Source organism: Esox lucius, chromosome 4 (assembly GCF_011004845.1).
Source record: "Esox lucius isolate fEsoLuc1 chromosome 4, fEsoLuc1.pri, whole genome shotgun sequence".
Taxonomy (NCBI): domain Eukaryota; kingdom Metazoa; phylum Chordata; class Actinopteri; order Esociformes; family Esocidae; genus Esox; species Esox lucius.
This window is the reverse complement of record NC_047572.1, coordinates 29,921,399-29,937,642: the sequence shown is the minus strand read 5'-3', so window position 1 is coordinate 29,937,642 and position 16,244 is coordinate 29,921,399. Positions and strand designations below refer to the sequence as shown.

General features: G+C 45.1%; 1 long non-coding RNA gene across 1 annotated transcript; it reads right to left on the bottom strand.

The window, feature by feature from the left end:
* Positions 1–184: 184 nt before the first annotated feature.
* Positions 185–3,353, bottom strand: LOC117594401. The gene is made up of 3 exons (XR_004575699.1): positions 3,236–3,353; positions 3,071–3,148; positions 185–307 (listed from the first exon to the last, which is right to left on the bottom strand). It is a non-coding gene; the product is annotated as an uncharacterized LOC117594401 (long non-coding RNA).
* Positions 3,354–16,244: the final 12,891 nt, after the last annotated feature.

The following is a 16,244-nucleotide window of genomic DNA, read 5'->3' as shown; positions in this document are numbered from 1 at the left end:
TTTTTAAATTGTGACCCTCATGATTTAGACCCGAGGACACCAGGTGGGTACAGTTAATAATCAGGTAAGAAAGAAGACAAGCAAGACCTGACCCTTTGCAGGGAATGAGTTGAATAACCTTAGAAAATGTAGACCACACACTCTGCATCAGAAGAGCCAAGAACCATTGTATTTCTCTTACCTTCACACTTGTCCATCTTGGAGGATTTGTAGGTGAAACCGACGGAACACTTGCACTTGAAGGTGCCACTCTCATTTACGCATGTTTCATGTTGCCCACAAGCGACATCGACACACGTTCTGTTGTCTAATAGTGAGAGTGAGGACAGAGGAAAATCCGACAGAGGATGGTATAAGTGGCGGAGAAAGAAACCTGATGGAATTGTGCATGGTGACCAAAAAGAGTGAACATCCTTGATAAATGAACAGTCACACTATAAATACAATTGTACAGAGCTACACTTATTGTACATACTGTAATAACATTCAGAGTTGTATTTTCCATATGTGTTGAAGCAAGTTCTGTTTCTACAGACGTAATTCTCATTTAGGCACCCATCTACGTTCTTGTGAAGAGGTAGATACACCCCATGGAAAGTTGTCTTTTTTAAGACAACCTTTATCATGTTCATTGATAAAGGTAACCCAATTTACCAAATCACAAAAAAGATGTTGAAACCATATATTGAATAAAAAATCTACAGAAATGCAATTTCTGTACATGGAAAATGTACTACACCCCATCATGTGCCATCAAATAAAATGGCAATAATTCAATGGTTGTAAGTTATTCCAAAAGTCATTAGAGAGTAACCTGGGAGGGAGCAGCCTTCTGTTAATTAGAAACCTATGCTGGTTTGGTCTTAACCATATGGCTGTGTGGTGACTCTGGTTTGGTCTTAACCATATGGCTGTGTGGTGACTTTGGTTTGGTCTTAACCATATGGCTGTGGTGACACATCCTGCAGAGACCAAAAGGCCTGTTTCAGGCGCATTGAATCCCATGAGGCTGGGAGAGGTTACAAAGACAAGTACATCATTCCACTGTCTGAAGGGTAATCTGCAAATGGAGGAATGTACAGACCACTGGCAATCTACAAAGACAGGTCATCCCACCAAATTCAAGGGCGTACTGAAATATTCCTATAGAAGTCACTAAGAACTCCTGGGTAACATCAAGGCATCTACAGACCTGTCTTGCCACTGTCAATGCTGAAGGGCACAAGTCAACAGTCAGAAAGAGACGGCACAAATTTGGCCTACATAGAAAATCAAGAAGGAAGAAGCCTCTGTTCTAAAAATGCCACTGGCATATACTATCAGACAACACCCAAAACTACTGGAACAAGGTGCTCTGGACACATTAGTCAAAGGTGAGTTATTTGGGCACAATACCAGGCGCCATGTTTGCCAAAAATAGAACACTGTCTTTGTATGAAAGAACCTCATACCAGTTGTAAAGCATGGAGAATTTGGCTCTGCGGTTTGGAGCGCTATGGGCACGGACAACTTGTCATCATGAAATCAGGCATGAATATTGTACCAGAGCATTCTTGAGGGGAATGTGAGGACATCTGTCAAAAAGTTGAGGCTGAACCAAACATCTTGCAAATAGACAATGTCCCAGAACACACATGCAAAGCTACAACAGAGTGGCTAAAAAAGAAGAAAATTGACAGTTATGGAATGGCAGAGCCCAAGCCCAGATCTAAGTCCTACTGAAATGCTCGAATTTAGCCGTCCATGTATGAAAGCCCTAGGTTACTGGAAAAAAAAGTGTGTGCAACATTTCCTTTCAGTCAATGTAACAGACTGATTGATAGTTACAGGAAACGGCGACAGGAAGTTAGGCAACAATATTGTACTTATTTTTTCAGCACTTGTGATGAATAGATTACTGGTATAATCTTTCAGTGTAATTTGTTGAAATAGGATATCTTCATCTGTGTTGTAGTGAAAATTATATACTATCATTGTGTCCTAATATGTTAAATATTACTTTCCAGGGGGTGTACCTACTGTTACAAGAGCTGAACTTAGAATTAATAGAAATTATTCACTCAGCCTAGTAAGTCCACGTCTCTCTCACACACCAAACTTGTTCATGCATTTATAGTTTTTTCCCGGTCCATCTCAATAATATAACAAGCAGCTAGTCAAAAACATGACAACTTTTCCTTACCACCCTCATCAGGTTACCCCTGACCAATGGCTGTGTCCCCTCGACATAGTCTCTGTCCTTTTAAAGGAAACAATATTTGACACCTTCTACTGTACATCGAAAACTATAGACTGGCATGCCTTCTGTCTTCACTTTCCAAGTCATTTGAGCATGCCGTCTCCAACCAACTGTCCTGTTTTCTTTCTCAGAACAATCTCCTTGATTCCAACCAGTTAGGCTTCAACACAGGCCACTTGCCCAAAACCGCTCTCCTCTATGTAGCAGAAGTTCATCACGATGCCCAAGCTAACTCACTCTCCTCTCTTCACATTCTCCCACGGTCGATCCACTGCCTAAGAAAGTGTAACCCAGTCTACTCTCCACCCTTTCCAGGTGTCTCAAGCCCAGCACTCTTGGGTTGCTTCCTACCTGGCGGACCACTCCTACTAGGTGACATGTGTCTGTCTCACGGCCACTTACTATTGGCTCAGTTCTAGACCTGTCCTCTCTGTGTATAAGGTCTCCTGGCTCTGTTATATCCCCAAATGGTCTCTCCTGTTATTGCTATGCACATTATATGTACATATGTAAGCTCAGCCTTTTTGTCTACTGGTTGTTAGGGTGATGCTGTCAGTCCAAAACGGGTCCCAGAGGATTTTGTGTTTTGTCATATGTGTAACCCATGTCATTACAACTACTCTCATTGAGACCTGGAATCTCATGACTGACTAAGGTATGATAGTTATTCTACTTTTATATTATGCACATTTAAATGACATGTTACTAAATCTGTACGAAAAATGTAAGGTTTGAATAATGAGTTTGTAATTTAGAAAAGTCCTGGATTGCATCTTTAAGTGCTGAAGCAAAGAACTCCATATGAAAATATATATTGTTCATCATTATTACCAACACAAGTGGATGCGGGTGATGAAGTTAAGCCATTCAAACATCCCGTTCCTTCTGCACTATGGCTCTTGAGAAATGCTAAAAGACACAAGAAAATTACAAACATGAATATGCTATAGTTTACAAATGTTGTGTTGGTTAAAACAAAAACGAAAATAGACTGACCCAGAATCAGCAGAAATAGAAAAACTCCCATGCTCTTTGACAGGTGAGTGACAGTGGTCCAAAACATCTCTCTCTCATGCTTTGTATCATCTACAGCCAATTCCGTTATTTCACTTTTTTATCAAGTTTAGCCACGTAGTTCCTTATTCCTGAGTAAGCTTGACAGACGTAGTTTACTGGCCACTCCCTTCATTTACTAACTTTCATTATACCATTGTGACAGTTGTTTCTTAGGTAGCGCATGAGCTAATTAAATTCTCTGTAATCTTATGTGCACTCAGTTTCATTCTGGGACTTGACACTGACTGTTAGCTCCAGGTTCTCTTCCGTTGACACACAACTGATGATTGCCTGAGAAAAAGTAATTAATAGACAATACTGAAATGAAACTTTAGTCACTCAATCAATCAAATGTATTTATAAAGCCCTTTTTACATCAGCAGTTGTCACAAAGTGCTTTTACAAAACACCTGGCCTTAAACCCCAAGGAGCAAACAACAGTAGTGTTGAATTTCAGTGGCTAGGAAAAAATGTATCATTTTGTTCTGGTATTTGTATGCTTTTTTGATAGAGACTGGTGAAAGATGGTGGAGGTTGGAGGGAAAGGGCAGTAGCCTGGATTCAAACCCATACTGCAGTGATATATTTCAGTCAGGGGAGCGGCTTTGATCTCTGTACCACCTCGGCCACATCATTTTAGATTTTAGTTCAGCCTTTAATTTTATTACCATTGATGTTTTAGGGTTTCACACCCTTTGCCCCTGAAAGCTCTTCATCTAACACGTCTCCTTTAATGATGGCATCTCTTATATAAACCATGTGAAGCAGGGGAGACTGGGGATGTCAGAAACACTTTTTGTTTGAACTTTAGTTACTTAGTGGTTGTTCGTGCTAGATCTGTCAAAGTTTGATACACGGTACCCATATTTGTCTACAAATAAAACTCACTTGGATGTCTACTACACAAACACGGATTATATGAGTTAATGTCAAATACAAAGAGTTCCGTTGTTACAACCTACCCCACTACTGGGGTGAGTTGTAACACTAGCTGAGGATAGATGTTACAATGAGAGGTAATCTGCAGAAATAAGATCCAAACCTACCAATTTATGCAATAACTTAATTTAAGAATATAGGAATAAACAGTTTTGAATAAAATGAACAATTTAAACTGACAAAAAACATGTTTTACTAACAGAACTTATAACTCTAATAGCACAAAAACAATTGATGTGTATGTTTGTGTGAGTTGTGATGGAAATTCCAATGTATTGACACTCGGAGTACGGAACACAGAGACAAAGTTCTCTTTGTACATTCGAACAGTTTTATTAACTATTATGCACATATGAGAGACACGTCCACTGCTTACACACACATAATCGTCTGAGGAGTCTCTGACTCAATATAGCTCATTCGACCGTATATATCACATAGAAAAAGGGGTGTGGTAAGATGCTGCCATCGGTCTTGTCACAAGAGTTTACCAAAAGGGTGGGCTGTCCCCCCACCTTATCCTTCTCAACTTCTGAGGAGACACAATGTCTGGATAGTCAACAGGGACACTAAAGGGTTATACAGATTTACGAGTACCCCTCTAATCCACCCGTGCCGGTCAAGGATGTCTCCTATTCAAACACCAGACCCATCTCGGTATCTTTAACTAGTAACTAATTCATACATGTATAGGACGACAAAGAATACATCCTTCTTCTAGGCAGAAATACCTAATAATCCTCTGATATTATACAGACATGTGTGTCACAATCGAAGTACAGATTTACATACCAGTCAATAGAAAGACAGACATTTCTCAAATGCACCTTAGTTCAAAATTTCCATAACACTCCATCCTCTTTGATACCATGTCAAACCTTGGTATCAATCCTTAAACAGTTCACTCATTAGGATGTAGAATGCAACAAAACAGTACTCTTTAACATGACCCAGTCAATATCATTACCCTTAATGATTATAGAACGGAACAAATCTGAAATGTCTGGATCCTCATTTACATTCTTCTAGATGATTACCTTTGTATAAATTCCAAGATCACACATGTTCATTATACTGAATTATAACATAGTACAACAAAACCTTTTTTTTATTTTAAAATCATAGGTCAAAGGAAATGATTTCAGGTGACATATTGACAGTATGGGATATGCAGCATCGACACGTGAGAGTGTAAACACATTACTGAATGCATCCTACAATTTATTACTGTTACAAAGTCCTCTCATGCCAATTAGATGTACTTCCAAAGTCATCACAAATGTTTTGCTCCTGGACCATTACCTGTTCTGATTCTATCCTCCTTAGTGCGACAGTCTGTCTGCACCAGAGACATTTGTATCTTTACCATTAAGCCTCCTTTTCCTATTTGCTCAGTGTAGGTTAACCTGAATAATTTGGATATGTTTATCCACATAGGACGACGGTGGTTATTAAATTCTATTATCACCATATAGACCAAATCCATGTTAGCCCCGCTCTGCCAGTCAGGAATGGCTGATGGGGAATAACAGTCCTTATCTGGCGGCATCATTTGTGCTGCCACATCCACCCAACCATATGCCTGCCAGTCTGCTACTGAAAATGGGTTAGGGGTTAACATAGGAGAACGTGAAGATGTGTTGGCAAATCCAACAATTAGTCATGTTCTTGTGTTTTGCATAGTCAACCATTATCCTAAGGGCTATGTTGTCTGGCTCTAACAGTGCTCTCCTTACTCTACCTGGTTCAGAACGACGTGGTGCAGGAGTAGGAGCTACAGTAGTACGTGCAACTGTTAAGGGACATATCATAGCGGGTCTACCTTTAGGGAAGTTGGGTGATCTGCAAGTGGTGGTACCCCCATTGGTACCGAAACACCAGTAATCCTGGATTACTCCTAGTGGTTTGGAAATGTTAACAGTACAATAAACATATCATAACATCTCCACCTATTCACATGGTTGAGAAAATGGTGTGAGGGAAACAGAGTTCCCTCCTGTATACAGGTGAGTCCAATACCACTCATTATCCTTCAACACTGGGCATGTCAGCACATAGCAATCCCCATCCGGGGGGCAGCTCATCATGTCACAAGAGATTAACAAAGTCTGTTCGAAATCAGACCCTGTCTGTATCTGTGGTTCGGGCATCTTCTCATGGTGTACAAATGTCTCTTTCCTTGCTTCATCAGGTGTCATATTTACAATCTGTCCATGATCATCACAGTGCGGTTTAGAAATCCACACTATCGGTATGACGATGATAATACTTAAAAATCAGCAGGCACCCGATGGTGCACCTCATTCCTCCAGACCTCCTGAAGGGGTTCCATGGTCCTTGTCTCTCTGGCTCCATGGTTGCAGGCTGTGTTGGAGTTGTTGGTTACTAGCACCACAACCCACGCCGCCCTTAGGTAACTTCAATTTACCTATTCTTTCGCCATATCTTCTAATCATGGAGCCTTCTTACAGTGTGTGGTGTTCAGCAACTTTGACCGCAGAGTGAGTGACCAGTTGAACTTGGTATGGACCCAACCAGTGTGGCTTGCTCCAGTGCTTTCTCTTGCAGTCCTTGATGACTACCCAGTCTCCAGGCTTGATGTCGTACAGCAGGCCTTCAATGGGAGTTGGTAGACAGCTTTCACACTCCTGTTGCGTGTGTCGTCGACCCCAGGTTCCTCTCTCAGCAGTGCCTCCATCCTCTCGACCAGAGGTTACCTTCTCCATCACATTGCAGAATTGTCAGGACTCAAATCAGTCCAGCTTACAGGAAACCAACATCCTGTAGACGTGCGGCACCTAGACGTGCAGCGAGCCAGAGTAGACTCCTCTCTCAGCTGTAGGACAGTCTGTCTGTGTGTCTGTGAGATCCATCTCACCTCAGCCACCTCACAGTTGTCCTTGTAAGCCAAGCTCAGTCTCTCTCTGGGCTCCAACAAGTCCTCTATTGCCGAATCGCTTTCAAGTGTCCTGTATCTGAAGTGTGAATTATCCTTGAGAAGATTAATTGCAACTGCACAGTACACCGTCACATATGTCCATTACGTTAGCTTGTTGCATCTCACTGATACATTAGAACCACACACTATCAAACACTCAAACCCTATATTTCCAATATCTCTCTACTTCCTTTGTCAAAATAGATTAGAACAGTTGTAATCAATAACAGTATCGTTAAAACATTTCTGGTGCTTCTGTTCTGCCAGTATAGCAAAATAACAATTCCACTCTTTTCTATAGTTGGTTTAACAACCAACACAAAGAACAGAAGAACACAATTCCCCATTACTGTTCCAATAACTCATCAGTTAAGATAGTTTGCTTACATTGAAGTACCACTCTCAAAAAGTAGTTCATGGACAATTCTCAGTTCTCCATTTAACCAGATCACAGTTGCTATATAAATTACATCTAAATGTGTTGTATCAGAACTACAATCAAATTCACCATTGTTTCACATAAAGGATCAAATACCTTATTGCAAATCACACCATCTTGAAGGTCAGCTAACATAACTGTTATTTAGCGTAATAACTCTACAAGATTAAACTCAGTGTGAATGTCTCCAAGTCTCCTATAATCCTAGCACCTAAAAGACACTTCTGTAATCCTGTCATAAATCATGACCCCCCCCCCCCCCCTTGCTTTCACAACAGAGTCAACGGAAAATGACTCCAAGTGAAAGCAGAACCATTACAGGACAGACAGACAAAAAATCGATAGTTGGGAGGAATCTAACATTCATTCAGTAAAACGTCGCAAACTGAATATGCAACCAAAACAAACGTTCAAATGATAAAAACACCCACAAATAAAAAGAAAAAAAGAAACATCCATAAAAGAAATAAAAACAACTGTACCACACGGTCGCTCGTGTGAAGTAAGCATATTAAAACAACTCCCAAATTAGCATATCAAAATTAGCATTTCCACAGGCAATGGCCAAACTAAGTTGAGACCAAACAAACATCATGACTCAATTTACCTCCTAAAGTCTAGGGAACATACTCAACTTTAGATGTATGTCTATGTTACTCAAAATAGTGGCGGACAGCCAAAATCGCTACTTGTATAAGTCATGCAAAGACATCAAATTTGTTCTAGCAAATAACAATGTTGGATGACTTAAGGTCTCCACCCTTACTACAATCCGTCTCAAAACCATACATGTCAACATTAAGGCTATGGAGAGGAAAACGCATGTAGCTTCCACGTAATGTTTGATTATCCCCAAAACTAAATATACTCATGTAGGGGAAATTACCACGGGTGAGGACAGGCAGAAAACTCGAACGGAAAACTTAGAGCAAAAGCCAACCCAGGGGGTGTGCCCCCCTTCCTGGAGCCAATGAAAGTCCCCACACAAAAACGTGACATTGTCTTCAGACTGCCTGGAGTAAAAGACGTCATGCCTACAATTTAGCCGATAACCTACATTAACTGAAAGTCCAGAGTTATAGCTCCATCCATCTAATAAAATTGCTTATCTCATCAACACAGCAACAGTAGGGGGGGAAAACTCTCAAAATAAAAGCAAGTCAACAGAAAACAGACGCATGAAGTTACCAAAATCAAGGAACAATCATTGAGTGATCCCCAGGATACTCCAACCTAGATCTCTAAACACAGTCACATCAATCAACCCCAGTCGTCAGTTAACCAGGCTAGAATTTAAACGCCAGCAACGAGCATTAGGCGTTGGTTTTAAAAACACAAGTATAATCCCAGTTATCGTTGGTAAATATAAACTAAGCGAAAGTAAATAATTAATTAACCAAATCCAATTGAACATTTAAAATAGGACATTGTTGAAGTCTAACACTTCCCCGAGTTGGTTTGTTGGAAAGGAGAATAAAGCACCAGGAGTCAGGTCAATTACCGTGTCATATGTCCATTTATTACAGAAGCTTCTGGAGACACGTGTCGCCGCACAATGTCTAAGGATCAACATTCAACAGAGCATTTTATACTTCTACTACGCCCAAAAGATAGTCGTTAAATTCACAGAACAAGTGTGCTATTGGTCCAGTTCCAATTCTATTCCTTATAAGGATAAACGCAAACATCTTCTTGTCTCCTCCTGGTTTCTGTCTGGCCTGTCAGACTATGTGTGTGTGTCTCTAACCTGTGTCCTGTTTCTCAAAAGACAGACATACTAAAACTTTCTCTCCCCGGCAACTGCTTAAACAGGGTTTCCTATTCTCCTACTTGCTCCTTCAGGTTTAGCACATATTACAAACATTTAATATTTTGTTTCATTGGTTACAACAGCTTATAACAATTCACTAACTTATATAATCAATACATCTACATTGGTTACAACAGCTTACAACAGTTCACTAACTTATATAATCAATACATCTACATTGGTTACAACAGCTTACAACAGTTCACTAACTCATACAATCACTACATCTACAATTCCCCCTTTTGATCTCTCCCCAAAGAGATCACCCCTATTCGCCAAGCTCCAGTTCTCCCGGGTCATGCTGCTCCAGTAGAGGCATCAGCATCCCTGATGGCGATCCTGGAGTCTTCTCAATGGCTGTAGAGATCACTCTCATGGCAAGCCCTCTTATGCATGGGATACAACAACACCCACAAGTAACCATTATAGCACCAAATGTAGAAAGCGATAAAAAACAGACATTATCAAACCTCTCAAATACCTCTCAAATACACTGGCCGAACATCGAGGTCAGCCATTCCTCCAACGGATTATCTATCCCAGAATGCTCGTGCATAGTTCGCGAGAGAGTCCTAAGGCCCTGCAGCGCCTTAGCAACCGATCCGTCCGGAGCTGTATTGTTAGGAATGAAAGTAAAACACATGTCGCCAAACATCGCACACACCCCGCCCTTCTCTGCCAATAACATATCGAGGGCTATGGGATTTTGCACCGCCATCAACGAGGTGGGGCCCAACTGTTCTGACAGGCCCTCCACCGCGTCACGTGTCAAATTAGAGAGACGTAAGACATTATAATGTACATAGTTAATGCGGTCTACATTCTTGTTTGGAGTGACGGGGAACAAAGCGGACAGGATAGGAATATTTTCAAATCCTGCCGCGACTTGGTCTGCGAGTTTGAATTCTTTGGGGACCCCTCTAGGGACCCCTATCACATCTATATAGGTTGGGGAGTCCACAGTGAGGTCGAATGTATCACGTGAGCGACGGTCTATTACATGTCTACGCCGGCGCTGAGTAAGGGCATCGCTCCTTTTTGCCTGGAGTGCTTTAACTCGGTCACCTATCAGCACTAAGGGTGCTGCTAACCGTACCATCGCACATACCCCCTGGGTGCCTGTTGGGATTCTTACCAGGAGTCGGGTGCCCCCACAATAGTAATACAGGCCAGACCGGGCCCAGGGTCCGATAATAGATCTGCTCTGAATCGTAACATTACACCACTGCAAGGGGATCTCGCCAACGTTTACCACGGGTTTCTGACTGGTGAAACGGAAACAGGTATATCCACCTCTCCCTTCATGGGGAGTGAACGGCCCTGTCCTGGTGTCGTTAGCTACCGGAGGAAACACGCTTGCCAGGGTGATGCAATTCACAGGGGAAGCGCTATGTGTAAGAGCTAACATGCACTGATATCCCCAAGGGTCCTCTGAATACAAAGGAGCCGGCTCAGTGTATAGTTGAGGTCGGCACATGCCACACAGTCCCCTAAATCTTGTTCTATAGCATTTTGCAACATCCAATCAAGCCAAATATTACTCTCGTGATACCCCGTGGCTTTCTCGATCACCTCTAACAGTTTCAATTTGGTATAGTCCACCCCTACCACTTCCCCCGGTTGCACCTTACCTGCTGAGGTGTCCACAGTCCCCGTAACTGCCACAGCTGGAGAGCTAGTGGTCGGCACCCTAATGTTAATCTTAATAAACGCTTTGGTGTCAGTCCCTGCATGCTCCACTCCGAGAACCAAATATGTCTTGTCCGCGCCTCTGTATGGAGAGGTGTCCCAACCTCCGACAGACAAGGTAAGTGGATTCTGGGAGGAGCTGAAATCTCGTTGGAACTTAAACGAGCTCCACATAGTGGCATTTGGTCCCCATGGGAGTCCGGGCTGCCACTGTCCCGTATACGCTCGGACCTCGTCCCATCCCGGGCACCACCTCTCACCCGGCAGACGTCCCATCAGGCCACACATCCTATCTACATCTGGAGTGTGACACACATACAGGTTGTAATCCCTCCACGAGCCATTATATCTCCCGCAAGCTATGACCGAGCATAGGTCAAACGTGAAAGCAGTATGTGACCCTTTGATATAATCCAATTCAATACCCCCTCCCTGCATCAGGCAGGCGTCCTCTTTTTGTGTCCCCTGCCTTCTCGCTGTGGAAATGGAGACTCGACGCCAGCCAGGAAAATCTGTAGCAACATACAACACACATATCAATATTCCACCAATTCCCACATACCATTTCATTCTACTATCATCACCCCAGACCTTTCTCTGTAACCCTGTCATCTTGGTACGAGTGGTATGAGCCACTCGGTGTCCTATACCCCCTTTTGTTACAGTATTTTTCAGTTCTTTCCCCTAAGAGTGTATTCCCCTGGCGCCGTCCTCTGTCTCCTTCACTCGCTCGTAGTCCCGCCGTGTCCTGGGATCCGCTCCTGGCACTGGTCCGGCTGGTGTTGGTCCTCCTTCCGTCCACGCTGGGGAAAGCTCCTCCTTCCCGGTTTGGATGAGGTCGGTTAGCGACCTTCCTGGCTCCTGCGCTGGTGTACACTGACTCCAATGGTACCACGTCTCTCCTTTGTCCCTCAGGCGGACCGCATGATTCGTTCTCTCCACCACCTGATGAGGACCCGTCCACCTTGGCTCTGACCACTTTCGCTTGATGACCTTCAGCAACACCCACTCCGCCTGGGGCAGGTTCTGGTCCAGCGGGTGCAGGTCCCTCCGTTCTCCGACTCTATTGATGAATTCTGAAACGAGAGCTCGCAATTCATCAAAATACACTTTATGGTCTTTGGGCCACTTTTCCCCTTCCGGGACCGCAGGCCCCGCGGCTGGTCCTGGAAACTGTCTCCCCGTCAGCAGCTCGTATGGGGTGAACCCAGTGGTTTGATTTAACGAGCACCGAATCGTCATGAGTGCCAGTGGCAGTTCAATTTAGTCTGTGCACATATCTTAGCCAACTTGTTTTTTAAGTTTTGGTTCATCCTTTCTACCTTTCCCTGGGACTGTGGGTGGTACACAGAGCCAAAAGCATGTTTTAGGCCCAATAATCTCTCTACCTTCTGTAAATCACTGTTCTTAAAGTGAGTCCCATTGTCTGACCTAATTTTCTCTGGGAAGCCGTGTCTGGGAATGTACTGGTTCACTAAACACTTGATCACTATCTGACTGTCCTCCCTTCTTGCCGGCCAGGCTTCTGGCCACCCTGTGAACATGTCCACACAAACTAACATGTAGCGGCACCCCCGTACAGTTTCCCCCATGTCCGTGTAGTCTATCACTATCTCTTGTCCAGGTCTCGTCGTCATGGGGAACGCCCCCATCTACGGTTTGATCGTCGGTTTTGGATTGTGGTGTGTGCAGATGGTGCATGTCCTAGTGTAGTTACGTACCATGTCTACCATAAACGGGTGCCACCAATGGCACAAGTTCCTCAACATCTGTGCTGGCCCTACATGGCCCAACCCGTGGGCTTCTGCAAATTTATCTCCCCGCATGGCTGGTGGAAGTATTACTCTACCGTCTGGCCCTCTCCAGAGCCCGCTCGTCTCTGTTGCTCCTCTCTGTTGCCAAATTGTTTTCTCTTGTGGGGAAGCCCCCTTTTGATGTCTCACTAGCCTTCTCCCCACCCCACTTCCTCTTCTGCGCTTACCACCATCACTCGCGGAGTGTACCCTGCTGCCTGTTTTGCTGCTGTGTCTGCCGCTTGGTTTCCCTGAGCTACTACACTATTTGAATTATCGTGTCCTTTGCATTTTATGATGGCTACCTTTTCGGGCAGGTCTAGGGCCTCAGCTAGTTCTCTCATCTCTGCCTCGTGTTTAATCGGTTTGTCTCCTGCTGTTCTAAACCCCGCTTTCAACCACTGTCCTAGCTCCACGTGTGCTGTGCCTACTGCGTATGCCGAATCTGTGTAAATGTTTACTCTTGTTCCCTGGGCCAGTCTAAGGGCCTCTATTAGTGCTCTAACTTCTGCTCTCTGGGCTGACTGCATCCCCTCGAGCCTCTCTGCTTTCAGCGTGACTAAACCCTCTGGTGTTAGTTTCACTACCGCAAAAGCCGCCCTCAGGCCGTCTTGTTCGTGTCTGAAACAGCACCCATCAGTGAAGAGGTCCTCTGCCCCTGGGAGAGGTTCTGCCTCCAGATCGGTTCGTGTCTTACTCTCCCTCACTACCTCTTGCGCGCACTCATGTGGTAGCCCCGTCCCCATTCGGTCTGCAATATTTATCCCTTCATGTGTGAAAATCAAATTTGGAGCCCCGAGAATTTTGCTTAGGTGTTGTTGCCTGAGGGAAGTCATAGTGAACATCTGTGAATTTACATACGCCACTACACTGTGTGTTGTGAGTATCTGAAGGTGATGCCCCATCACTATGTGTGCACATTTTTGAATGAGTCTCGCTACCCCCGCTGCATGCTGTGTGCAGGTGGGGTGCCTTTTTTCGGTTTTGTCAAATCCTACGCTTATGTACATAAGGATGTTCCTATCTCCCCCTTTTTTCTGAAACAGGACCCCGTTCATGTCCTGTTTCAGAAACATCTAGAAAAAAGGGTTTTGTGTAGTCAGGTATGGCCAGATCAGCTGCGGTTGCTAGTTGTTGTTTCAGCAAAATGAAGGCCTGGTCGGCCGGGCAAGTCCAATTGAGAGTGGCTTTAAGTTTACGCATTCCCTGCTCCTTAACTAGCGCTCTAAGTGGCTCTGTGATCCCTGAATAGTTTGGGATGTAATTGCGGCTGTACCCCGTGAGCCCCAGGAATGATAGCATTTCCTGAACAGTAGTGGGTTTAGGATGGTGGAGGATGGTTGTGCGGTGAGCTGGGGAAAGCCCCGCTCCCTTCTGCGAGATTACTCTGCCCAGAAAGGAGACCTGCGTCCTTACCAGCTGTAGCTTTTCTTTCGACACCTTGAACCCTTTCTCAGCCAGTCTGGTGAGGACCGTCATTGTAGCTTGGATGCAGGCGGCCACCGTCGGGGCCGCCAGCAGCAGGTCATCTACGTACTGGACCAAAGTTACCCCTGTCGGCAGGCAGCATCCCTGCAGCGCTTCTCTCAGTACCTGGTTGAATATACCAGGGGAAAGCGCGAACCCCTGTGGTAGTCTCGTGTACCGCCATTGCCGACCCCTATGTGTGAAAGAAAAAATATCACGAAGTTCCTCTGCTAGTGGGAGACAGAAAAAAGCGTTAGCCAGGTCAATGCAGGTGAACCATTTTTGATCCGGGGTCAAATTAGTGAGTGCTACATACGGGTTAGGTACCGGTATGGTGGGTGTGAGTAAAATGTTGTTTATAGCTCTGAGATCATGGGCCATATGGTATTTCCCTGTCCCTTTCTTTTCTACCGGGAGGATAGGTGTGTTCCACGCGGAACCTGACTCCTCCAACACCCCTGTGGGCCACAAACCATTCAATGTCACATCCAACCCTTCCTCTGCCTCTGGTTTGTGTGGGTATTGGGGCAGCCATATGGGCTCTCCCGGTCCGATTTTAAAGGTGACCGGTGGGCAATCGGTGAGCCCCACATCCGTGGGGCCCTTGGACCACAGTGAGTCAGGTAACTCATTAAGTCTGGCTGTGGCTACAGGGTGATCCATCTTTTCCCTCCCATGATCCCGAGTTATCTCCCTTCGCTCTAAATATACCCAATCTGTCCCTGGTGCTTCTAACCAATACGTCTTACAGCTGGGTGAGTACCATACGTTTGGCGCCTGAGTGAGTGTCCAATCAGTGCATTCGACCGCCCTTTTAACCATGGGCCCCAGGTCTTTTGCTTGGTGTTTAGGATGCAGTGCCTCCGCCATCATGTACCACTGATCCTGCTCCTCTGTCAACTGGACATCTGCCGCTACCCCTTCAGGGCCTACATATATGAATTTAGACCCGACCTGCCACGTGTCCCCACACACCACATCCCCAAACCCCTCTCTATACACCTCGTCGCCCTGCCGGTCATAAAATAGGGTTACATGTGGGGGGTCTGGCGGAGGAAAGTACGGCTCGAGGAGGGAGATCCACGGCCTCCATTTGAAGTACTGGGACAAAATGCCCTGTTTGTCCGGCTTTTCCGGTGTCAATAGTCCCCAGTATATCTCTGCTATTTCACCCTTCACCGGTTGTACCAGGTAGGGCCCTTTGCGTGTGGTTTCAGGTCCGCACACCGCCGATGTCCCGTCTGGTAACGTGACAGTTAGTCCATCTGGAGAACATAAGATATTAGCCCCCAGTTTTATCAACAAGTCTCTCCCCAATAAGTTCACTGGTGTGTTTGCCGACACCACATACGGATGGCTGAGGGCCTGTTTACCCAGTATCGTTTTAAGAGGAAATGTCACTGGCAAAGTCTGTCCCACTCCTTCAAACCCCACAACTTCCACTGTCTTGGAGGATAGTAGTCCTGTGACGGGAGGGGCGGTGATGGTGGAAAAAGTGGCACCTGTGTCAACCAGAAAGGGGAAGTCCTTCCCGTCGACATTCAGGGACAGCATAGGGTCTGCCCTTCCCCCGCTGTCCCCCCCCCCCCTGTAGACCGTCACGCCTGGTCCCACCCTCCCTCATAAGAGAGTGGGTATTGTCCAGGTGCGCTAGGTGGTGGGATGGCGTGTGGGTTGGGTACTGGAGCTGCCCCTTGGTTTGGGTATCCTCTGCCCCCTGCAGTGTTCTGTGGGCACTCTCTGGACCAGTGGTTCGGGTCACCACACGTAAAGCAGACTCCGTATGGGACTTGGGCTCCTGGAGCCCCTCTGCCTCTACCCCGCCCCCTCCCCCTACCATAACCTCCCCTCCCTGATTGATAGGGCGCGGTGAA